The sequence below is a fragment of the Megascapheus bottae genome, chromosome 2, assembly GCF_031878675.1.
Source record: "Megascapheus bottae isolate mThoBot1 chromosome 2, mThoBot2.hap1, whole genome shotgun sequence".
Classification (NCBI taxonomy): Eukaryota; Metazoa; Chordata; class Mammalia; order Rodentia; family Geomyidae; genus Megascapheus; species Megascapheus bottae.
Genome location: NC_143510.1, coordinates 51,196,001 through 51,220,661, shown reverse-complemented (window position 1 = coordinate 51,220,661; position 24,661 = coordinate 51,196,001). Strand labels below are relative to the sequence as shown.

General features: G+C 42.4%; 1 pseudogene; it reads left to right on the top strand.

The window, feature by feature from the left end:
- Positions 1-18,399: 18,399 nt before the first annotated feature.
- LOC150066945 (E3 ubiquitin-protein ligase RNF146 pseudogene) lies at positions 18,400-22,467 on the top strand (annotated as a pseudogene).
- The last annotated feature ends 2,194 nt before the right edge of the window (positions 22,468-24,661 follow it).

Below are 24,661 nucleotides of genomic sequence, written 5' to 3'. Positions count from 1 at the left end.
CTGACAGTTACCTTTTTTTCCTCTTGACTTTTAACTCCTTAACTTTCAGTGCCAGAACTCTCATATACCATTGAGATAAAATTTGATTGTTTAATACCTTTAGCCCCAGAATAAAAAAGAGTCACATCCTATTCTATTCAATGACAATAATATTTGAAGTTGCCTTAAAGGATCCAGCTAAAGTTGGCAAAAAGTTTAGATTGTTGTGTTCTCTGATACACATGGGCCAAATACTTTTAATTTTTTTTCATTATTGTTGTTGAATTTTGTGTTTGGAGGAACATAATCATGTTCCTCATGATTATCTTGCCTTATAAATTCTGGGATTAGAAACAATGCTAATAGACCTGGGCCCATGCATTTATACATTTCTAGAAATCAACTTTTTCTAATCAGTATATCAGTGCATCCACAGTCTCAGAAATGTTGATTCTATATAGTGAAATACCTTTTTATGAGAATTGAGGAGGGGAGACAGGTTCAGACCATATGGCTCAGACTAGCCTTGAATTTGGCACTTGCTGGAACTAGAGCAACCTTTGTTTCTTGGGATTTTGTGTTTGTTTTTTATTGGCAGGGGAGGTTGTTGCCAGTCCTGGGGCTTGAACTCAGGGTCTAGGCGCAGTCCCTGAGCTTTTTTTGCTCAAGTCTAGCACTCTACTACAGTTCCACTTCCAGCTTTTTGATGGTTAATTGAAGATTTTTTTAAAAATCTCATGTACTTTCCTGCCTGGGCTGGCTTCAAACTGCAATCCTCCAGCATCCTGAATGACTAAGAATACAGGCATAAGCCCCCAACACTCAGCTAGAACAATCATTCTTATTTAGAGCCTTCAGAACATCTTGCTGCCTGAATAGTTGAGATCATTTGTTTTTATTTGCTTTTAACTGCTTCTTGGAGTATATTTTCTGTTTCATACAAGGACTAGTAATGGAATTAGGACACTTGAGGCAGCTGGTAGGGAGAGGGCTCTCCTGACTTCCTGTTGTTGTGTTGCTTGCTGCAGCCTATCTCTTGTACCGAATGGACCCATAGGCAAGGTTTCAGCCTAGCACCTAGGAAGGCTTGGTGGTTCTACTATATCAAGACAGTAGCCCAGTTTTGGCCTGGCTAGGCTGGCTGCTCAGTTGTTACTTCATGGGTTCCAAGCCAGGCCACTCTTGACTGTGCTGCAGGAAGCCTGGATGGTTTCACTGCATGCTTGGGACTGTAACATTATGGTGGCTATGAATGAAAGAGTGGATTTCCCAAAGAAGTTTATCTACCAGTGACCAGGTGGCATTGGGTAGACTCAAGTGGTGGGAGATGACTGACTATCCTGGGTACTCTTCAGGACCTATAGCTGTGTGAAGAGCCCAGTTGGCCAAGTAAGGAGAGGCTGATCAGCAATGAGGGCTTTACAGGCTGCACAGGGCAGTGCTGGGATCAGGTGAAAGCCACCCAAGCCTACTGGAAACCACCCACTACTATCTATATCAGTAGCAGTCATGGGTGGCCATGAGCCAGCCACAAGCCAGCCACTGGTGGGGACAGCTGCCATGCTTTGTAACTGGGCTGGTGGCATCCTTGATGGACAACTACTTTGTGTGCAGTTGTGGATAGCAGAGATGGGGCCACAGGCCACATTTGCAGAGAACATTCCTCTATCAGACCTGCATGCAGATTGTCCTGGATATTTCTGGTGTAAAATAGGCTTTTTTTTTAATCTCCCTATCTTCCAGCTGGATCATGTGCTAGCAGTAGATATATGGATTTTATATGGATGAAGAATGGAATAGATGGAGAAACAAATGTATATGTGGAGAAGGCAGTTTTTCCAGCTGCATATGAAATATATGAGCTCAGAGTTCCATGTGTCAAGAGTGACTCCCCTGGGATGGGTGCCTGACAGTATCGGTAGCTCTCACTGGCCTAGCACCTCTATACCCTTACAAGAAGACTTGTAAGACCAGTTCTCATAAGTTGTGTCTGATTTTCATTTTTCTGTGATGTCAGCCCTTGAATTGAGAGCCCAGTGAATACATTCTCTAGCACTGAACTACACTCCAGCCCTTCCAAACCAGTTTTGTTTATTATCATTGTTGTTTTCAGGTTTCATTTAATTTGGTTTTATAACTCTGTGGCCTGAAAAGGATTTAGGATTTAATAAAGATAGGGACAAATCTTTCCAGAAATTCTCTTTTTAGCAGTGTTTGCAGGTGGGCTCCTATGGATTCCTTTATTCCAAGTTTTTGTTATGTGGTACTAAGTTTTGAACTAAACCAATTTACCTCTAGTCCTTCAGAAAGTTTCACAGAAACAAAAATTCTCTTCTAATGAAGCAGAGTTTTCCCTATTTGTTTAGTTCTAAGCTCTAAAAATGGACAAGCCCCAATATACTATTTTGTGTGTGTGTGTGTGTGTGTGTGTGTGTGTGTGTGTGTGTGTGTGTGTGTGTTAGGCAGCCCTGGGACTTAAACTCTGGGCCTTGTATGTACTGTATGCTCAGCTTTTTTTCCCCTCAGGCTGCTGCTTTACCTCTTAAGCCCCACCTCTAGTTCCTAACTAATGTGTTGAATAAATACTACAGTATTTCTTCTAGTGAGTAGAGTAACATATTGAGGAGGAAATAAAATCATCTCTGTGTCCCTAATTCAGGTAATTTATTTTTGTGTTTAAATCAATACCCTCAAACAACTGCAAAATATAAAACCCTTTTAATGTTGATTGTTTCAGTAGTGATAGAACAGAATTCACCCTCATAGCCAGGCGTAGTGGCTCACACCTATAATCCTAGCTACTCAGGAGGCTGAAATCTGAGAATCAAGATTCAAAGCCAGCCCAAGCACTAAAGTCCATGAGACTCTTATCTCCAATTAACCAATAGAAAACCGAAAGGGGTGCGATGGCTCAAGGAGTAGGGTGGTATCCTTGAGCTGAAAAGCTCAGGGACAGGGCCCAGGCCCAGAGTTCAAGCCCCATGACCAACAAAAAAATCTCCCATCATATGAAACTCTAAACTACTTTAGGAAAAATAAGTAAATGTACAACTCTTAACTGCTATATAATGCAACAAAAGAATTAAATACAAAATAACTTTTTAAATTATCTAAAGAGGTAGACATGATAGGCCAGGACAGGAGGGTGGCCTAGTTAGTGGTAGAGTGCTTGCCTAGCATGCATGAAGACCTGGGTTCAGTTCCTTGGTACCACATACATGGCAAAAGCCAGAAGTGGTACTGTGACTTAAGTGGGAGCTTTAGGCATGAGAAATCCCAAGGACAGTGCTCAGGCCCTGAGTTCAATCCCCAGGACTGACAAAAAAAAGCTGAATATGGAAAAGCTTCCTATGCTATTTTTTCTTAGAGCTTAATGACAAAACATCTGACCTTTTGAAATATGAATAGCACCTGTATAAAGAATGCTTGGCTAGAAGGGTAGCACATCAGCAAGCAAGTAGAAAAAGTATAAGATCCTGAGTTCAAGCACTGATACCAGCACACGGACTTAGGAAGAATGTCTGCCTGTGTTAAATTTAGAAGCTCACAAGAGTCTTGTTACTTCTTGAGCAAGCTAATGATTAAAACTACCGCTTTGTCTAATTCACAAGCTTTAAAACACTGCTATTTTTATTGAGCCTAGAATTCACTAGTCTAGACTGGGTTAACTAGAAATGCCTGGAGATTCCTCAAAACAAGTGCAGAGTAAATTTTTTTTAACCACTTGTGTCAGAATTGGGGGAGGGGACAGAAAATCTTTTGTCCCTTCTAGGAAACTTTTTTTTTTCAGAAGATACCATTCCTTTGAAACGTGAACAGTAGAAGGTAAACCGTTAAATATTCTGCCTCAGTGTCAAAATCAAGAGTTCTGGCTCAAACTTCATTCAGAAGTATTGGAGAAAGTATAGTCTAAAGAACTCTGGGTTTTATCGAAGCCTCCCAAGTGTTGTCACTAGGAGATGATTTGCTTTTTGGAAGATTGACTTTCTCTTCAAGAGTTCTAGAAGTGCCATTTTGATTTGCAAATGTTCTCACCAGGAACAAACACCTGTAAATGACAATTGATGCTTAGCTCTCTAGGTAACTGTACCTGAACTAAACAGGGAGAATATTTGAATTTAACTTCAAATAATGAACTGAATCCCCTCTTCATTGATGAGGGAGAACAATAACTTCTTGTGTTAGTTTCCTAGATAAAATATATTCAATATGTACAATACTACAATATACAATACTGGCATTTTGGAATCCTTTCACAAGTCATTGATATCCAGGCAAAAACAGAATAACATTTTCTTCAACCATTTTTAAGCAAGCCCATTATAAAAATAAAGATAGTTTGGCTAGACACTGGGGGCTTATACCTATAATCCTAACTACTCAAGAGTCTGAGATCTGAGGATCATTGTTCAAAGCCAGACCAGGCAGAAAAGCCCATGAGATTCTTATTGTTAGTAAACAAGCCAAAAGCCAAAAGTGGAAGTATATCTCAAGTGGTAAAGCACCAGCCTTGGGCAGACAAAGTCAGACAGTAGCATGAGGCCCTGGCACTGGCACAAAAAGGGATTGACAGAAGACAATTTTATACCACACAGTTGGGAAGTTTGAGGGGCTTTTGTTTTTTACTTAGTTTGGTTGGTTTTGGTTTTATTACTTGTGGTCAAACCCAGAGCCTCATCTATGCTAGACAAGTGCTCTACCACCAAACTATACCTGCTCTCCTATACTTTATATATTTAATTGTCAGGTTGAGGTGGGTGTTTGCAATTTGGGGTTTTCTTTGTTTAGGTTTTTGGATGATTGATTTGGGGCTTCTTTTTAGAGAAGATCTAGCACTTCCCCATCTCAACCACCTCTGTGCTGACCACTGTGGCTCCTATAACTACACTTTAAACAATCCAAGCTGGACTGGCCTTGGGAAGAAAAGACCTTAAAAAGTTACGCATTGAACATGCAGGCATGGTGGCGCATACCAATAATCCCAGCAAATGAGAATGTGATTAGGATAATCACAATTTGAAAGTAGCCTGAGCAAAATGTTAGCCAGACAGACCTCTGTCTCCACAAGCCAGATATGGTGACTCCCAGCTGTAACCCATCTACTTGGGAAGTATAGGAATGGACTTTAGTTCAGGAATTCGTTCAGATTAGTACAGAAACGGAGATTAGTTTTCCCAGTATCTGGGAAAACCTTGTGTCACTGTCCAAAAAATAACTAAATCAACATCAGGCACCGCTGATAGCTCACACCTGTAATCCTAGCAACTCAGGTAGCTCAGATCTGAGGGAGGCAGTTTGGAAGTCAGCATAGGCAAGAAAATTCATGAGACTCTTATCTCCAATAAACTACTCAGAAAGATCTAGAAGTAGCACTATGACTTAAGTGGTAGAACACTATCCTTGGGCACGAAGAGGCTCAGGAACAGCACCCAGGCCCAGAGCTCCAGCCCCCTAGGACAGGATGGGGGGCAGAGAAGGAAAGGAAGAAATGAAGAAAAGGAGGGAGGGAGGAAAGAAGGAAGGAAGTCAAGAAAGCAAGAAAGAAAAAATATATATTTGGGAAGAGTACCTGCTCAGCAAAATGTAGTCTTGAGTTCAATCCCAGTATTGCCAAGAAATAAAAAAATACACATTGCATAAGCCAATTCAATGCATAGAATAAAGACAAAATACCTAAATTCCATGAGCAAAATACTGTAACAACAATACTTTCTCAGCATTTTGATCACTGTCTTGATACTATTAAGATTCAGACATACATCTAACTTTACCAAGTTGGCTTCTTTGAAGCCCACAAAAGACACATTATAATTTGTTACCTCCCCAGAAGAATAGTCTGAGCTGTCTGTCCCAGCTCACCACAATCCTGTGTGTGAGCACAATATTTGCCTTTAACAGGGCAATTCTACTTCCTGGTCCAGCTTACCTAACTCCTATAAAATCGCTAAGTGGTGAGACAAATAGAAATCTAGAAAAAGCAACAGCGTTAGCCAGACAGCAGCACCCCTAGAGAATAATACATCAGAAGATTTTTCATTAATGTTTACCTTAGTGAAAGAATGCCTTGTATGAAATTAAAATATTGCAAGAAAGAGTATTTGAGAACACCTGAAGAAGATAACTTTACTTGTTAATAATATATTTATGTGCATTTTTTTTTTGCCAGTCCTGGGCTTGAGCTCAGGGCCTGAGCACTGTCCTTGGACTTTCTCAAGGCTAGAGCTCTACCACTTGAGCCTCAGCACCACTTCTGGCTTTTTTCTATGTATGTGGTACCAAGGAATCGAACCCGGGTCTTCGTGCATGCTAGGCAAGCACTTTAACCACTAGGCCAAACTCCTGGCCCCATGTGCATGCATTTTTAAAGAATTTATGTGCATGTTTTTGTGTGTGTTTGGACACACATGTACGTGTGTGTAAATTCAGGTTGCATAGAAATCTATGAACCAGACCATATCTTGTAGGTTTCATTAAAATATTTGTCACTGAAATACTTTGTCAGCTGTGGTGGCTCATTCCTGCAATCTCAGTAAGGTGGCTAAAGCAAAAGGATCACAATCTCAAGGATATCCTGGGTTAGATAGAAAGACCCTGCCTTTAAAAAAAAAGAAAAGTGGGGGGAGCATGGCCTGGTGATAGAGTACTTGCTTAGCATGCACCAAGACCCAGATTTGATTCCTTGATTCCTTGGCAACACACACACACACACACACGAAGTGATATGGCTCAAGTGATAGAGTGCTAGCCTTAAGAAAGCCCTAGGACAGTGCTTAAGCCCTGGCTTCAAGCCCTAGGATTGACCAAAAAAAAAAAAAGTTTTTAAAAATACTGCCGGGGGTCCAGGAGTTTGGCCTAGTGGTAGAGTGCTTGCCTAGCATGCACAAAGACCCAGATTTTATTCCTCAGTACCACATACATAGAAAAAAGCTGGAAGTGGTGCTGTGGCTCAAGTGGTAGAGCACTAGCCTTGAGGAAAGCCCAAGGACAGTGCTCAGGTCCTGAGTTCAATCCCCAGGTCTAGCAAAAATAAAAATAAAAAATACTGCTGGGGCTGGGAAGTAGCTCAGTGGCAAAGCACTTGCCTAACAAGTACTACATCCTGGGCTCGATCCCTAGTACCAGAAAAGAAAAGACCAAAAAAATACAATAAACAAACAAAAATACTGCTGAAAGTATGCCTTTTAGATTCATCTATCTTGTTTCTATTTTGTCAGACATGGACTTGAAGCTTTTACTGTTCAGCTCCTTCTGTTGTTTTCCTCTGGAGTAAATTGTCTAGCAGAGGTGCAAATTGAAAGTGATGGAAAGTCTCTATCTTGAGATTACCATCTCCACTGAGATAATCCTTTTGTTGAATTGGAGATTTCAACAGAACATTCAGCATTTCAGCTTTACAAAACCCTTGAAAAAGAAGTATTGATATGGTTCCACCAGATATGTAACTGCAATGTTCATGTCATGTCTCCAATGGAACTGAAAGGGAGCTTAGAAGCCACTTAATTCAAAACTTTATGTCACATGTGAAGAAGCAGGCCCTGTACAAATGTCAAACATGAACTTCTGTTAAAAGGAGGGAGAAGGCGGGCACTGGTGGCTCACACCTGTAATCCTAGCTACTCAGGAAGATGAGATCTGAGGGTTGAGGTTCAAAGCCAGCTTGGGCATAAAAACTGTGAAACTCTTATCACCAATTAACCATGAGAAAACCAGAAGGGACTTTGTGGCTCAAAGTAATAGAGCACTACCCTAAAGATAGAGCTAAAGAGTTCAAGGACAGCCCCTAAGCCCAGAGTTCAAGGCCCACAACCAACAACAACAAAACAAAGGAATAATTTGCAAAATTTTTTCTGTGGGTGAGTTTCTGTTCTCACTACTTATTTAATAGACTCACTACATATTTAATAGACTGAGGAAGTCCTCAAAATGTTAAGTTTGCTAAGTGGACCACAAAATCTGTTAGTGAACCATGGCCATAACTTCTGGCCATGTATTGTTACTATAATGTATTGTTACTATAGAGGTGATATACAGACAGGTTACATTTACATACATCAGGTAATGAGTACATTTCCTTTCATACAGTGTCATCTCTTCCCTCATTCTCTCCCATTCCCTCCCTTCCATCTCCACTCATAAGTTGCATGGTTCACTTTCATCCATGTCCAGTGCCCTCCACTGCTGTACTTTTTCACCCTTTTTCCAGGGCTTCTGTACCATCCTCTTTCTTACATTTTTATTGTACATTCAACTTCTCACTCAGAGTCATGACTCAAGGGGTAGATTCCCTGCCTAATACAAGGACTCAGAGATCAAATACTTATAACTGCTCAACACCCCCAAAAAAAGAAGTCCCATTCACAATGCATATAAAAGAAATGTTGAGAAATATTTTTACTAATTTTCACTCAGCTTCTAACTACCCCAGGCCTGAACTCATTTCTGAATCTATTATCAGGATCCATTATCAGGTACACCCGTGGCCTAAACCAGCACCCTAATTTCCCTCAGTCTTCTTATACTTCTCTCCCCACCAAGCCCCAAGCCAAGTGAAACTATCTCTTAATCTATTCATTATAGGTTTGCCATAGGAAATGCCAAATATGCCATCATGACCTCACTGCCAACGTGTAATTTCTATACGAGTCCTCACTCCTGTTTAGCTTTTTAGATTTCCCTGGATATTAATGCAACCATTCTTCTATTCCCAATTTTGTATTGCCTACTCCCCATCCCTCCTTTTCAGCAACTTTTCCCATGCCTTTCCTGATAAAGAAAGCTAACTTAACTCTTTCATTCATGCAGCATCTCCTTCCTTTCTCACAATATACCTCCTCTTTAAGGCTAACTTCATCTGTATCCCTAAATAGTAACAAATACTTACTACTCTCAACAATTCCTGAGTTAACATTGAAGAGTGGCTTCGATGGGCTATTCTAGTTTGCGATCATTCCTGTGGTCCAAGTCAAGATTCAGTCAAGGCAATAGTTCCCAGAAGACCAGCGTGGGGGGAGGGGGAGGGGAGGTTCACTTTGTATCTGGCAGGTCTACGTTTGTTGTTAGCAGAAGTGCTCAGTTCCTCTCCACTTTGCACAGCTTGTTGGAGTGTCCTTGCAATCACCAACTAGTTTTCCCCTGAGTGGGCAATTTAAGAGCAAGGCAGAAGCTATAAATTCTTTTATGACCTCACTTCAGAAGTTACACTCCTCTGTCTCTACAACATGCTTTCGGTTATACTTGTGAACCCATTTCCTTGTGGGAGGGTACTTCAAAAGAGCATGAGTCCTGGGAGATAAAAATCACTGAGGGCCATCATAAAGGCAAACTATGACACTTAGCTTCTCCCATCTCCTCTCTCTCTCCCTCCCTCCCTCCCTCCCTCTCCTCCCTCCCTCCCTCCCTCTCCTCCCTCCCTCCCTCCCTCTCCTCCCTCCCTCCCTCCCTCCCTCCCTCCCTCTCTCCCTCTCTCCCTCTCTCCCTCTCTCTCTCTCTCTCTCTCTCTCTCTCTCTCTCTCTCTCTCTCTCTCTCTCTCTCTCTCTCTCTCTCTCTCTCCTTCCCTCCCTCCCTCCTGCACACTAACACTATTCTCTTTCCTGAACTATTTAGACACCAAAATGCTAGTTGACTCCATATTTTAAAATTCCAGTACTAGGGAGCTATATTCTAAAAACAAAAACAAACTATTCCCCTGTGTTGAGCAGGGGCTTGACTACAGAAAACAGAAGTTGGTTTTAGCAAGAAGGGACATGTTATAGGGTACTAAATGGGTCACAATTGGGGAAAGGAGGAAAGAGGAAGAAACAAACTCTGCTCTTCCAGAAATTTACACAGCAGGGGCTGATCAATAAGAAAAAAATATTTAGAGGGCACACAAATGGCAGAAGGAAGGATTCTGAGCAGAAAATTAAAAATTGGATGACTTGGCTAATTTGACTAGTTCCCTGGCTATCACCTGCATTCCAGGCAGTCCTGGAGTTGGTGGAAAATGTCCCTAGCTCCTTCTGACATCTGATTACTAGATAGAGGAGAGCATGGTAGACTAGTTAAGAGTAAGCAATCAGAAGATGGGCCTGGATTGGAGTGAGTAAGGGCTCAACAAGAAGCCTTGGTAGATGCTTGGATTATAATATAGAGTATGTATGGGAGACTCAGGAACCTGCCAAGGCTAACTGTTCTAAGACTCACTTCCTATCCATTTAGAAGACAAGTATGAATGTTAACTGAGCATGCTCATTAACTATTGTCTTTTGATCCCCAGCTCTGGTTAGTTTTGAAAGGGCAGGCACAAAGTGACTCCATTTAGGCTGTACTACTATCCCCTCTTACTCTTCTCCATAATCCCAAGAATAGCTTTGTCCCAAGGGGTCTAGGGGCTTGTTGCTGGGATGGCTTGTCCATCCCAGTTGACTTTTTCTTTCTCATTAGCTCCGTTTCTGGCTTTTTTTTTTTAGTAGTAGTTTATTGGAGATAAGAGTCTTAGAGGGAATTTTCTGCCCAGGCTGGCTTCAAACTTCAATCCTCAGACCAAATGAGTCTTTGCCATAAAATCCTTTTATTCCCAATTAAAACAACAAGGAGAGCAATAGAAATAATAAGCAGAACTTACCTGTAACTTGTTAAGAATTGACCAACAAACATGTGCCAGAATTATGTATCTCTTTATGAGTCTGGCTAAATGCTGCAGAGAGTAAAATATATAAAAAACTCAGTAGACATGATAAGAGTTTTTAAACAGCAACTAGCTAACAATATAGTACTTTAGGATACTACTTAAAATTGAAACCACTGTCAGCCCTGTATCCAAGGTGACTTACATATTTGGGAAACACATATTAAAAACCTGACAAACTTAATAATGCACAATTACTTTCATAGATGGATGTGCTGGTTTTACATCAGCATATCTTTATTTAAATCACAGTCAACTTAGTTATACACCAACTTTACTAACTTTACTCATAAGCTCTATCTTTCTCCTCCCTTTAGCCTACAGAGCCGGTTACCAGAAAACCTTTAAAACAATTTTGGTAAAGAGACACACGAGCATGCAAATTGACCTTTAGGGGGTCACATGAAAACCCCATCCTGTGGCCAAGATGGAGAATGCCTGGGTTGGCATACAAATTGATCTTAAACTATTGCTAGAAGTATGGGGGTCACATGACCCCCATCTTGGTCCACTGTATGGCCAAGATGGTAAAAAAAAAAAAGTCAAGGTGGTAAGCAAACAAGAAGATAATGAGGCCAGGAGTTTGGCCTAGTGGTAGAGTGCTTGCCTCAAAAGCGCAAAGACCCAGGTTAGATTCCTCGGTACCACATTCATAGAAAAAGTCAGAAGTGGTGCTGAGGCTCAAGTGGAAGAGCTCTAGCCTTGAGAAAGTCCAAGGACAGTGCTCAGGCCCTGAGCTCAAGCCTAGGACTGGCAAAAAAAAGAAAAAAAAAAAAAAAAAAAGAACACAAGAAACAGGCCAGCAGAAAGGTGGGGTACACAGTAACAATGAGGGTGCTGTCAAAGAGAGAGAGTTTAGCTAAGTTTAGTTTTAGCTAAGAGCATTCAAGACCAGAATACCTGGCCTTTAAGAGGGAGCTCACTCTCAAGGGCACAAGCAGAGAGAGAAAGAGGGGAGGGGGAGATAGAGAAGAAAGTGAACTCCACAAGACCAGGAAAGTTTCTAGACTCAATGGCTTGGGAGCCTTATGAGACAGGAGACAGATAGACAGAGAACCTGAGGCAAGGAGAACCTGAATGTGAAAAACTTCTGGCCATTTACAATTGCATTAGCAGAAACCATGGCAATAAAAAAAATGGCTTTATGAAGTTTTTTTAGTGAAAAGGACATAGAAATGTGGAGAAGGAGTCTGGTGGGTCTGGGAGTCTGATGAAAGGAGTCTATCTACCCATGGTGCCTCTTTTAGAGTGAGTGTCAGATTGCTGATTCAGGCATCCCCAAAGTGGGAAGTGACCTGCCAAGAAGGCGTACGAACCCTCTGGCTGTGGTGCCATGTCTAGAGAGACAGTCAGAGCACTCATAGAGTAGCACTTACCAGAAGTAGAGGGTGGTGGGAAAGTTCACCAGAAGTAGAGGGTGGTGGGAAAGTCTTTGGTGTGGATGTGAGGCCAGCCATGGCAGAGGAGAGAAGTCCAGCATGGAGTTTCTATGGCAGTTCAGTTTCTAAGGGGTGGTCAGGATATGAATTAGCCCTCAGAAAAGGAAAAGCAGAAGCCAGGCGAGTGACTCACGCCTGTAATCCTAGATATTCAGGAGGCTGAAATCTGAGGATCAAGATTCAAAGCCTGGCCCGGCACAAAAGTACCTGAGACTCTTATCTCCAATTAACCTCTAGAAAATGAGAAGTGAAGCTTGGCTCAAGGGTAGGGTGGTAACCTTCAGCTGAAGAGCTCAGGGACAGCGCCCAGGTCAAGTTTAAGCCAGATGATAAAGAATAAAAAGGAAAAGCAGCAGGAATCCCTCCATTCCACACTGGTCCCTCCCCCATATTCCAATCCAGATGTAAGGTTTTGCCCAAAGGAATTACCATATGGTTCAGGCAGAAAAGTTTATTGTCCAAACTGCCAACATAGTAGACAGTACATGGAAAAGGGAAGGGGCAACTTCTGGTGGAACTGGGGTTAATGAAGGGAGAGGGTGGGGAGGAGATGTGACCTCAGAGTCTGAGAAACTCCTACAGTCCAAAGGAGGTGCGGCTGGGACAGTTCTGGATGTGACCTCCGAGAAGGGGAAAGTAACTGCCCCTCCCCTGGGTAACACAGGCACTGTACAGAGACTTCTGGGAAAAAATATGTAGTCCTACATGGAAAACAAAAGGGGAGGCAGAAGTCCATGTGCAGACTGGAACAGAGAAAATAGTCCTTTTCCTGGGCAGATCTAATAGGTAGAATCTCTAAAAATGATTCCAAGAAGACTACCAGACAAATCTACCAAATGTCTGTAGCCTCTGACAGTCCCTGGAATACTATATTTAGAGGATTGCACCATAGTGCATAGGGTACCCAATGAGCATGGACTCAGAGTTTTTTTTATTGAGCTACTGACTAATGCAAAGATTGGAACACTGGTCATCTGAGGGAAGGAAAAGGAAAGCGGATAATCAGAATCTCGAGCTTTGAGAGTTTGTCCTGGTGTATTTGGGGGATTTATCGTGTTTGCTTTTGTAATACTGAGTCTCTTTCATTTTCAAAGCTCATCGGTCTAAGCACCATTTGCCCACACATAATCTCAAAAGAACTCCAAAACTTTTGTTGTTATAGTGTTTGAGTAGTAGGCAGACAACTACTTGAGAAAAACTATTGTAAAAGCAGTTAGGAGGTAACATTGTACTAGAAGGCTTGACTAAGTGCAGGCTTATCTTGAGTTTAAGACAAGCCTACGTGACCTTGGAAATACTTTCTGTGCGTCAGTCCACTCATGAAGAAAGAGAATGGAAGTAGATAACTTTCAAGGTTCAGGCCAATCCTAAAACTGTGGTGGTTTTAGCTGTTGGACTGATAGAAAAAGAGAGAGAAAGAGAAAGAACATTATGCAACCATTTCTGGAGCTTGTGATCATTCTATAAAATTCTCCTGTCAAGCTTAAAATATGGCCTGAGGCTGTCCAGATGAGGGGAGAGAAAGAATGGGAGAAGAAAGTAACCCAGAAAGCAGAGAGGCTTTTTTGCCCTCATGATATTGAATCAAACACAGCTTTCAGTACACACTGCATTTTAGGTGTTCTCTTACTTTCCAGTTTGGGATTTTGATCCATCTAGTCCCAGGAGTTAAGAGGGAAAAACATTCTTCAAAGAACCATCCGTGATTTTGATTCAGCCGGGAGGGCTCGTCACAGCCTTAAAAGCCAAGTCTGTCATAAAGAGTGCACTGAAAGCAGCCTGCAGGGTATGTGAGCTAGGCCAGAAATTAAATGGAGTTTTCCACTAGGTCCCTGCAACCACCTTTGGGCTATTTTAAGGTGCTTGCTACATTTTTTTGTGTGTGTGGCCTAATTTTTGTGTATGTGAAGAACTGTCTCTCATTCTTTTGCTTCCATGATGTAAGCTGCTTGACAGAGCACCATTTCCTGAGAAACCTTCAGATGTTTGCCAACGGTCAGTTTGCCAATGCTGTGTTTTTGTTGTTATTTTCCTCAAAATAGGAGACACCCAGGCAGCTACCGGTGCTACTGAGACTGTCATGCCCCCAGAGCTTTGTGCAGCCCTCCAATTCTTCCCTGATTTGTGATTTCGCCTCAAAGCTTGTTTATCAACTCTGGCTCAGTCTCTGACTCTCTTCCCTTCACCCCGCCCCCAGCACTGTGCATTTCAAATGGTGGAGAACATGACAGATTCTCCTCAGCCCTCACCAGTGAAAACTGCAGGATCACCAGGGCCAACATGTCAAATTACACAACCTTCACCAAACCTTTGCAGAGATGTTTCAGGTTTTTTGGTTAGGGGGGTTGGTTTGTTTGTTTAAGGCATTTAACAGCTAACACTATTTCTTCTTTTGTAAGGGTTTCTAACGGACAGGCCCAGGGCAGCTTTTTCTTACTGCAGGAAAAAAAAAAAATGACTGAATGAGAGTTTAGGGCTCAGCCAAAGATGATATAAATCCCAATGTTATATCTACAGCCACAAGAAGCCAAATTGAATGTGATGTACACATGAAGATTTGTTTTAGTTACGGCTCTACCTCCAGCCCATGTATAGTCAAAGGCAGTCTTTCTCAAAGCATAGTCCAACTAACCACCACCCACAACGGAATTATTTCACTTGCTTATTTAAAATACAGATTCCTGGGTTTTGCTCTACATTTCCTCAGTCAGAATATGTCGAAGCAACACATCTCAGAATCTGATTTGCACCTTACTCCTCATGCTAATTTGCATGAGCAACTGTTTGCAATACCACACATTACTTAATAAAGGTTTTTCCTAAATTTACAAGGCCAATCATTATACTGCCTAAGGACACAGGTCTTTAAAAAAAAAAAAAAAAAAAAACGGCTAGGTGCTGGTGGCTCACACCTATAATCTTATCTGCTCAGGAGGCTGAGATGTGAGGATCACGGTTTGAAGCCAACCAGGGCAAAAAAAAAGTCCCCAAATGGCTCTTAACTCTGATTAACCACTCAAAAACCATAAGTGTCGGGCTGGGAGTTTGGCCTAGTGGTAGAGTGCTTGCCTGGCATGCATGAAGACCCAGGTTCGATTCCTCAGTACCACATACATAGAAAAAAAAAAAACACACCAGAAAAGGTGCTGAGGCTCAAGTGGTAGAGCTCTAGCCTTGAGAAAGTCCAAGGACAGTGCTCAGGCCCTAAGCTCAAGCCCAGGACTGGCAAAAAAATAAATAAATAAATAAACCCATAAGTGGCACTGTGGCTCAGAGTGGTAGAGGGCTAACCTTGAGCAAAAGAGCTCTAGACAGTGCCCATGTCCATGCTTCATGACTGGCAATACATAGATAGATAAATAGATATCCATACAACAATTGTCTAGCATGTTCAGAGTTCTGGGTTCAATTCTTGTGGGTAGATAGAAGGTAGTTGGGTAGGCAGTGTACATATGGGAATCCACCAATTAATCATAAAACATATAGCAACCCAAGCACAGTGGTGCATACCTGTAATACCCTAAAACCCAGCATTCAGTACCTAGGCTATCCAGTGAGACACTTGGGAGAGGGAGCACAGCAGAGCTTAACATATGACAATAATAAAGGCATAGTCATTATGTCGTAAGTCCTTTAAATGTAAAATGAGACAAATGCATCAAAGTTGGAGGGGGGAGCTTGTTAGGGAAAGTGCTTGTCAGGAAGTATTAAGGATTAAATTTAGGATCTCCTGTTTGCCAAACAAGCACACTGCCACTTGAGCCACATGTAGTAGCTATAGTGTGTGTGTGTGTGTGTGTGTGTGTGTGTGTGTGTGTGTGTGTGTTGTAAACTTGAACTCAGGGCCTGGGAGCTGTCCCCAAGCTCTTTTTGCTCAAGGCTAGCTCTCAGTCACTTTGAGCCACAGCCCCACTGCTGGTATTCTAGTGGTTAATTGGAGACAAGAGTCTCATCAACTTTCCTGCTTTGGCTGGCTTTGACCACAGTCCTCAGATCTGTCTCCTGAGTAGCTAAGTTTACAGGGATGAGCCACCAGTGCCCAGAGGCTATAATTTTGTTGTTGTTCTATGTTATTTTTCAGATAGAGTCCTTTACCTACTTCAGACTGAGATATTGCTACTTTCATGTCCTGAGTAGCTAAGATTACAAATGTGAGCCACCAGACTTGGCTCAAACACTTAAGAATATTATTACCAGTAAGCACTTAAAACATTTTAAGGATGAACTGGAAACACTTAATATAGAAATACACTTAATATAGAAATTGTGTGAGTATATCTAGCATAAGATCATCCCCCGCATTGCCTTAATTCCTTCTTGATTCTTTTCTTTAAAAACAATTTATAGCCACTTAAATGAGTATACTATAAATCAAAATGCTAGGTTTTCAGAAAAAACAAATTAAATGGTTTTTTTTTTATCCCAGGTAAATCACAATGTCAGTTGGGAAAGGAGAATATTCTCTATAAGAGAACAGATCCATTAGAGGGTATATATTAACACCAACCCAAAAAGGACTATGTTCATTCACCAATAAAGAATTCATTTGAGAGCTGTCACAACTTATAAATTACCTTCATGTCTGAATACACAGTCCAGGGATTTTAGGAAATAGCTGGCCTGTGGGTTCAACATAGACCAGAATGCGTATGGTTCACCGGTTCTATCTTTGCTAATAGGCAAGAGATATGAAAAGGGTAGACGAGGGCACCCTTTGTTTCCCATCTTTGAGTCAGGTAAAGGACAGAAAGACAAGTAGAGACAATTCATTTTCTAAGATTTCCTTCTCCCTGCCCCAAAGCTAACAAGGATCCTACTTACCTCACCTGACTGGCTGTTCTCCATCTAGAGGCATGGGGTATGATATACTTGTTTTGGATTTGGGGGTTGTTTGAGGTTATGGGATTTGAACTCAGGGTGTGGGCACCGTCCCTGAGTGCTTTGTTGAGCCACAACCCCACTTCCTGTTTTCTAGTGGTTATCGGAAAAATAAAAGTCTCGTGGAGACTTTTCTGCCCAGGCTGGACTCCAACTGTGATTCTCAGATCTCAATAACTCCTGAGTAGCTAGGATTACAGGCATGAGCCACCAGCACTGGACTTGTTCTGGTTTTCATTCATAACTCTCTCCCAAGATTAGCCATAAGAACTAGAATGTCTTTTTCCTAAGACAGGTCATAGAAACTCAAATCTTCATCTGCCTTTCTGTCATGAAATAGAGCATCAAGAAATTCTCTGTCCTACCCTTGTCCTAAGACCCTTCATTCTAGAGAGGCTCTCATGTCATGGAAGGAAGAATGCCACAGAGAGACCTAGGAGATGGCTGAAGTAGAAAGGCTTTGCTGGATTTCCTCCCCCAGTCCATTAGCATGATATATTCAATGACATCTCCCCCCAGAAAATCCTTAGCAGGAAGAGGTTTCTGGAGGGTGGCCTCTAGAAAGGGCACAGAAATTACAAAAATTGTACCCAGCCCCATCCTGTGCATCTCTTCTGTATCTTTTGTGGTATCCTTTAGGATAACATAAATTGTTTCCCTGAGTTCAGTGAGCCATTCATGCACAATAAGCAAATTGCTCCATGTGTAGCAATCCAAAGCACAAACAGGACAACCCAAGCTTCCAGAAGCCTATCTGATGTGAGGGCAGTGTTGGAAACTGAGCCCTCAACCTGTAGGATCTGACACTATTTCCAGGTAGATGGTATCAGAATAGATGTCAAATAAATGATAGCCAGCCAGTGTCCTCTGAAGAAAGGATTGGTTACAAGGTAAATGAAAAAAACAACAACAACAGCAACAACAGACCAAAATGGTCTGTGTTTTGTGAATATAGTAGAAGAAACTTAGTTTGAAACCGAGAGGATTTGCGAGGGAGTTGCCCCAAAACAAAGTAGTAGAAGTTCAGAAACCTAAGCATCTGGAAGTTTAAGGGAGGGAGTTGGTTTTGGTTTGGTTTTGGTGTTGGTTTGTGCCAGTCCTAGGGCTTGAACTCAGGGCCTGAGCACTGAGGTTTTTTTGTTCAAGGATAGCCCTGGAGCCACACCTCCACTTCTGGTGTTTTGGTGGTTAAATTGAGATAAGAGTATCATTTTCCTACCTTGGCTGGCTTTGAACCACAATTCTCGGATCTCAGCCTCCTGTGTAGCTAGAATTAAAGGTGTGAGCCACCGGCACCTGCAGTTTGTTTGTTATAATAGGCAAAGAACTTCAAATAGGATAAATTGCACCCAGCTTCCTTGAAAAATTGGCCAGTCTTTTCTCAAGAGCAAAATCTGTTTCCTCAACACATTCTGGGAGGAAAACTTAGCCCTGAGATGAAAGTGGCGGGGGTCGGGGAAGTTTTAGTCTCCAAGCTAGTTCTAGAGAAAACTGCAGCAGAGCTGTGGATCCCCTTGGCAACCAGCAGGGGGAGTGACACTCTACGGCTGCCTGAGACGGAGGTCTCTCCCAGCCAGTCTTCGGAAGCCTATGGGAGAAGTAAGCAGGATGCTTTCATTGCTTCCCGGTCCACTCATCCTAACCCACACACGTCTCTTTTCTCTTCCTTTCCTTTCTTAGAAACTTTGGCCTGAGACCAAGATATGAGTCACCCAAGCTGACACAAGATCTGTCCAGCTTCCGGTTATACAATTATGCAGAAGTGACACAAAGAATTCTCCGGTGAGGGAAATCTGGGGAAGAGAAGGATTACAAACACTTGAAAGACTTTTCCTGAAGCTCAGGTCCTGGTCTGTTCAACACCAATTCTGGGTTGACAATGCCCTCTTTCCTAGGGGTCTGGAAAAGGCCAGTATCTGAGAGCTGTGAAAGAACCACCCTGCTGAAATTCACAAACACATCCAAGCCTAAAAGTGACACAAGCCAGAAACAATGTGGGCAAGACACAAGACAGGTATCCAGCTGGCTGGCTGGCACCCACAGCGATTGGGCATCAAACTAATACATGGGCGGGCACTTCACCTGCCAATGGGCACGGAGCCATGCCCATCACTTGAGCTCCATCAGCCTGGCAAGGCAGAGGGCTTCCCTGACACCGACTGAATGGAGCCAGAACTTCTTAGAGTCCTCCTGCCTAGAGAGACAAAGACTCCATTTCTCGCTGAAAGTAACAGAGGAAAGAGAGGCTAAGAAAACGGTGATGTTCTAAGCAACAGAAGCAAGGCCTTCGTTTTATCTTTGGAGACATATGGGGCCCAGAATTAGAAGTGGGAGTCAGCCAGGTGCTGGTGGCTCAGACCTGTAATCCTAGCTATTCAGGAGGCTGAGATTTGAGGATTGTGGTTGGAAGCCTGCTCAGGCAGGAAAGTCCATGAGACTCTTTATCTCCAATTAACCAGCAAAAGGCTGAAAGTGAAGGGACAACCAGTTTCTGAATCTGTCTATTCACTCCCCTTTGTGGCCATTACTGTAGCACAAATGGTAGAATACTAACCTTGAGTAGAAAAGTTCAAAAAATATTGCTTAACGGTAGCCTTGAGCTGAAGAGCTCAGGGACAGTGCCCAGACCAAGTTCAAGCCTCATGACCGCCCCCCCCCCAAAAAAGTGTTCAGGCTCTGAGTTCAAACTCAGGACTAATGTGCAAACACACACACACACACACACACACACACACATCAGAAATCCAGATCTCTTACTCTGTATACTGAAAAGACCAGAGGCAACATGAGAAAGGATATCAAGATGTGAGAAGTAATGTACCTACTATCTGGAGAATATCATTGTAACCCCTCTACACATTGCAATTAAAAAAAAAAAAAGACCAGGGGCTTTGTAACTAAAAGAATCTACTTCTTTAAGTAGATAGTGATGGTCATCTGAATAATATCCACTATAATTAATTTATAATAGTTTGCATATGGCTGAGAGTTTGGCCTAGTGGTAGAGTGCTTGCCTAGCATGCATGAAGACCCAGGTTCAGTTCCTCAGTACCACATACATAGAAAAAGCCGGAAGTGATGCTGAGGCTCAAGTGGTAGAGCTCTAGCCTTGAGAAAGTCCAAGGACAGTGCTCAGGCCCTGAGCTCAAGCCCAGGACTAGCAAAAAAAAAAAAATAGTTTGCATACAATGTAAGTCTGTCTCTGATCTCTGCTCCACCATCCTCCAGAGCCTCCCTCCCTCATAGAAGTGTTTTCTGCCCTTCCTAATCAAAGCAGGCCGACTGTTCATTCCAGTTCCCCAGTATTGTTCAACTGGTCCCTGAGAAAGAACCTGTGCCTCAGTTTATACTTCAAAAAGAAACTTCCTTTACTACTTCTCCAGGTGGCGTGTCCCTCCCTTCCTTTTGGGTGAGGAGACTGGAAACTTTCCTTCTACCAGAGCTTCCCTATGTGCCCAGGCTTAATTTATGAATATATCCTATTGAACTGTTGAGAACATAGTTTGGGGGACCAGAAGTTTGGGCTAGTGGTAGAATGCTTGCCTAGCATGCAAGAAGACCCGGGTTCTATTCCTCAGTACCACATACGTAGAAAAAGCCAGAAATGATGCTGTGGCTCAAGTGGTAGAGCTCTAGCCTTGAGAAAGCTCAAGGACAGTACTCAAGACCTGAGTTCAAGCCCCAGAACTGGCAAAAGAGAGGGGGTACAAAGGGGGAGGGCCAGAAGAGAACACCGTTTTGGGAAAATTTAACATGACAAGTAGCAAGCCTCACCTAAGTTTTGTTGTCTTCAATACCCTGGGGGGAGAAAAAAATGATCAGATTAGACAGAGTGAGTAATAACTTTCTCATCGATTACTTTACGGTGAATTTCAACATAAATGTCATGTCACCTCTCTTCTTTCACCAGATAAGCCCCATGCGTTTAATCTCAGAGGTGAGAGACAGAAGGGGAGTTGGTGTAAGAACATGAGGGAAAATAAGTGTAGGATATGAATTTACTTTCAAGGAATTTACCATGTATCCTATAGCGTTATACCTAAGTTTAGTTACTTAAAACAACAGACATTTGGCTGTGGGCTCCAAAGCTGAAGAGAAAAGACTGCGAGCTGCCTGTGGCTGTGGCTTAGAGAGCACAGAGAATGAACCAGCAGCTGAAGAAAAACCACTGCAAGTTGGCTGACTGCTGGTAAAGAAGACACTTTATTTTTGTGGCAAGCCATCTGTGGAATCTGTAATAGAAATGTGCTTGCTCTGTTGAGTTAAAAATCTTACATTTACAAAAAGAGATTTCCAAAAGCCTTTTCATAAACTATCGCAAGTAAACTGAAGATGGAGGAATGTGTTCATACGGCTAATGACAACATAAAGGGATAGCGGGTTGTGGTGAGATTGATCATTCAATGAGCATGCTTCCTACAAACAGGAAAGCAAATAAGTCGTGTTCTAATAGGACACTATCTCTACCTGTTCCTGAATGTGCCATTTGTCTGCAAACTTGTATTTACCCAGTCAGTTTGCCCTGTAAGCATGTTTTCTGCTGTGTGTAAAAGGAGCTTCATGGCTAGGTAAGAGATGTGCCCTTTGTCGATGAGAAATTTCAGAGGATTTCCTTGACATGCCAACTTTGTTGTCACCAGAAGAACTCAAGGTGGCGAGTAGAGGAAATGGTGAATACGCATGGCGTTACGAAAGAAAAAAATGGGTTGTGGCAGTATGAAGCATACTAGTAGAGAGCTGGAAAATGCTTTCTCCAAAGGTCAAAAGAACACTGAGATGTTAATTGCTGGATTTCTCTATGTTGCCAATCTTGAAAATATGGTTCAGTGTGAGAAGAATGCACCCACTACCTGATGAATGTAACTGTAACCCCTCTATACATTACCCCGAAAATAAAATACAATTAAAAAAAAGAAGAAGAAAATATGGTTCAATATAGAAGCGATGAACGTGGACGTCACAGGAAGATTAAGAGATATAATAGATATACCAGAGAAGGGTGTAGCTGGACTTAGACTGGATTGTGACACTAATACTGTAAACTTAGCAAGAGAGAGTTCTGCAGATGGAGCGGACAGCATATCAGCACAGAGTGGAGCTTCTGCTCAGCCTCCAGTGCCATCTTCTGTAAGGCCCTTAACATCAATAGATGGGCAGTTAACCAGTCCTGCAACACCCTCCCCTGAGGCAGGCACTTCTTTGGAAGACTCTTTTGCTCATTTACAACATGGTGGAGACAGTATAGTTGAAAGGAGTCATGGGGGGAAGAAGAAGATCATGAATCACCATCTTCAGGCAGGGTACCAGACACTTCCAATGAAGAAACTGAATCCGATGCCAGTAGCGAGAGTGAAGATGTTTCTGCAGTTGTTACACAACACTCTTTGACCCAACAGAGACTTTTGGTTTCTAATACAAACCTGACAGTAGCTGATTGGTCAGATAGATCAGGAGCTGATCGTTCGGTAGCAGGGAGAGGAACAGAGTGTCAGTGTCAGCTCTAGAACGCCTGATGGACTGAAGTTTAAATAAACATCTCCAGTTTCACGCTCAAGGCTGAAATGGTGATCTGGACATTTCTGCCCACATAACATTATGCTCATCCCTAATGGAGCTGGGGTTGGGAAGGGATCTAGGAAAGATAGGCCGGAAATTGAAATGTCTAACATGTCTCTGTGGAGAAATGTATTTAATGTAAGAAATTTGGGTGTTAATAGTTAAGAGCTGTTTAGTAGTAACCCAGTTTTCTTGACATGTTAACTTTAAATTTTTTAAAGGATTTCCTTAGTTCTTTTGGAGTGTGTATTTTATCTGTACATTAATGGTCCACATCTGACTCTTGCACTGTTTTATTTTTTTGCATGGGTTAACATAAAATCAATACCAAACTTTTGCACCTCTAAGATGTTTGATGTCGTTATATGCAGGGAGCTTAATTTAATGTGGAAGTGGACGTGGATCTGGAACTGTGAAGCAGATAAATGACAACTATTTTATAGTGCAATGAAATGGAAATGTAAAGACACAGCTAGTAACTTATGTTTCGCGTCTTTGGAACACTTCATGGTGTGCTGTGCTGTCGAGTCCTTGTACTTTCAGGTTTCTCTTGATCCGCGTTTTTCTTTTTTACTAAAAAGTTTATAATTTAATAAATACTAGAGTGTATCAAAAAAATAAATAAAGATATTAAACAATAGACATTCACTCTGTCTGTATCTTACGGTTCAAGAATTCACAAAAAGGGCGAGGCACTAGTGAAATACCCCTGTAATCCCACATCCTCCAGAGGCTGAGACATGGGGGGGTCATGGTTCATTCCCATGCAGAAAAGTCTGTCAAGATGCCATCTCCAATTAGCCAGCAAGATGCTGGACTGGAGGCATGACTGCTGTGGAGATGACCAAGAAAACCAAACAAGATTCACACACACACACACACACACACACACACTCAAGAGCTGCTTAGCTAGGAAGTTCTGGGTCGACATCCCTCACAAGGCTGCTGTAAGATGTCAGGCAGGGCTGCAGGTACTGCCCTGGGCTGCAATGAATCACTCGTTACAACGGACAGTTCTGGCTTCCGATGGAAGGTGCTTTTCCCCTCCTCACTGGCTCTCCATAAGGCTGTTTCAATGGGTTTGGTTCAGTTTGGGTTTTGCAGTACTGGGTTTGAACTCAGGACCTCCCCCTGGCTAGGCAGGCACCTCTTATCACTTGAGCCATTGCCACAGTCCTTGAGTATTTTCAGGATATGCTGGCAAGCTTCCCTCAGAGTCAGTGATCCAAGAGAGAGACCAAGTTAGAAACTGCTCTGTCTCTTATGAATTAGCCTGGGTAGTGAAACAGGGCATAAATAGCAAGAGATACAGGTCACTGAGCCCTCGCAGAGGCGGACTACATGATCATCTAGGGTTTCAACATTCTCAAAAATAGTAAATAACGTCAAGTTGCAGTGACACATACCTGAAATCTTAACACTGGCAAGACTGAGGGGAGCAACATCTCCAATGCAAGGCTAGCCCGGCCTGTGTGCAGAGAGCCTGTCTCAAAAACCAAAAAGAAGGAAGTGGGACTGTGGCTCAAGTGGTAGAATCATAGCCTTGAGCTGGAGAGCTCAGGAACAGAGCCCAGGCCCAGAGTTCAAGCCGCATGATTGATGAAAAGAAAGAGAGAGAGAGAGAGAGAGAGAGAGAGAGAGAGAGAGAGAGAGAGAGAGAGAGAGAAGAAAATCATGCCAAATAGAAGATCCCATGTGCTTAAAAACTGACAAAAATAATGTTGAGTGTGCTCATGCTAAAACACATTTCAATTTTTCACATGTCATTAAATAAAACAGATCCAGATGCTGGTAGCTCACACCTGTAATCCTAGCTACTGCTCATGAGGCTGAGATCTGAGGATAGCGTTTCAAAGCCAGCCTGGCCAGGAAAGTATGAACCTCTTGTCTCCAATAAAACACCAGAAAATTGGAAGCCTAAAGTGGTAGAGCACTAGCTCTGAGCAAAAGCGCTCACAGACAGCACCCAGGCCCTGAGTTCAAGTCCCATGACTGGTAAAAATAAATAATACACACACACACACACACACACACACACACACTATCGAAACTTACTTATTGGGCCTCCACCTACCGAAAAGGGGATGAGGCAACACAGTAGAAAGCTAGCAGCCCTGCACCCTGCCACAACCCCAGGACTCG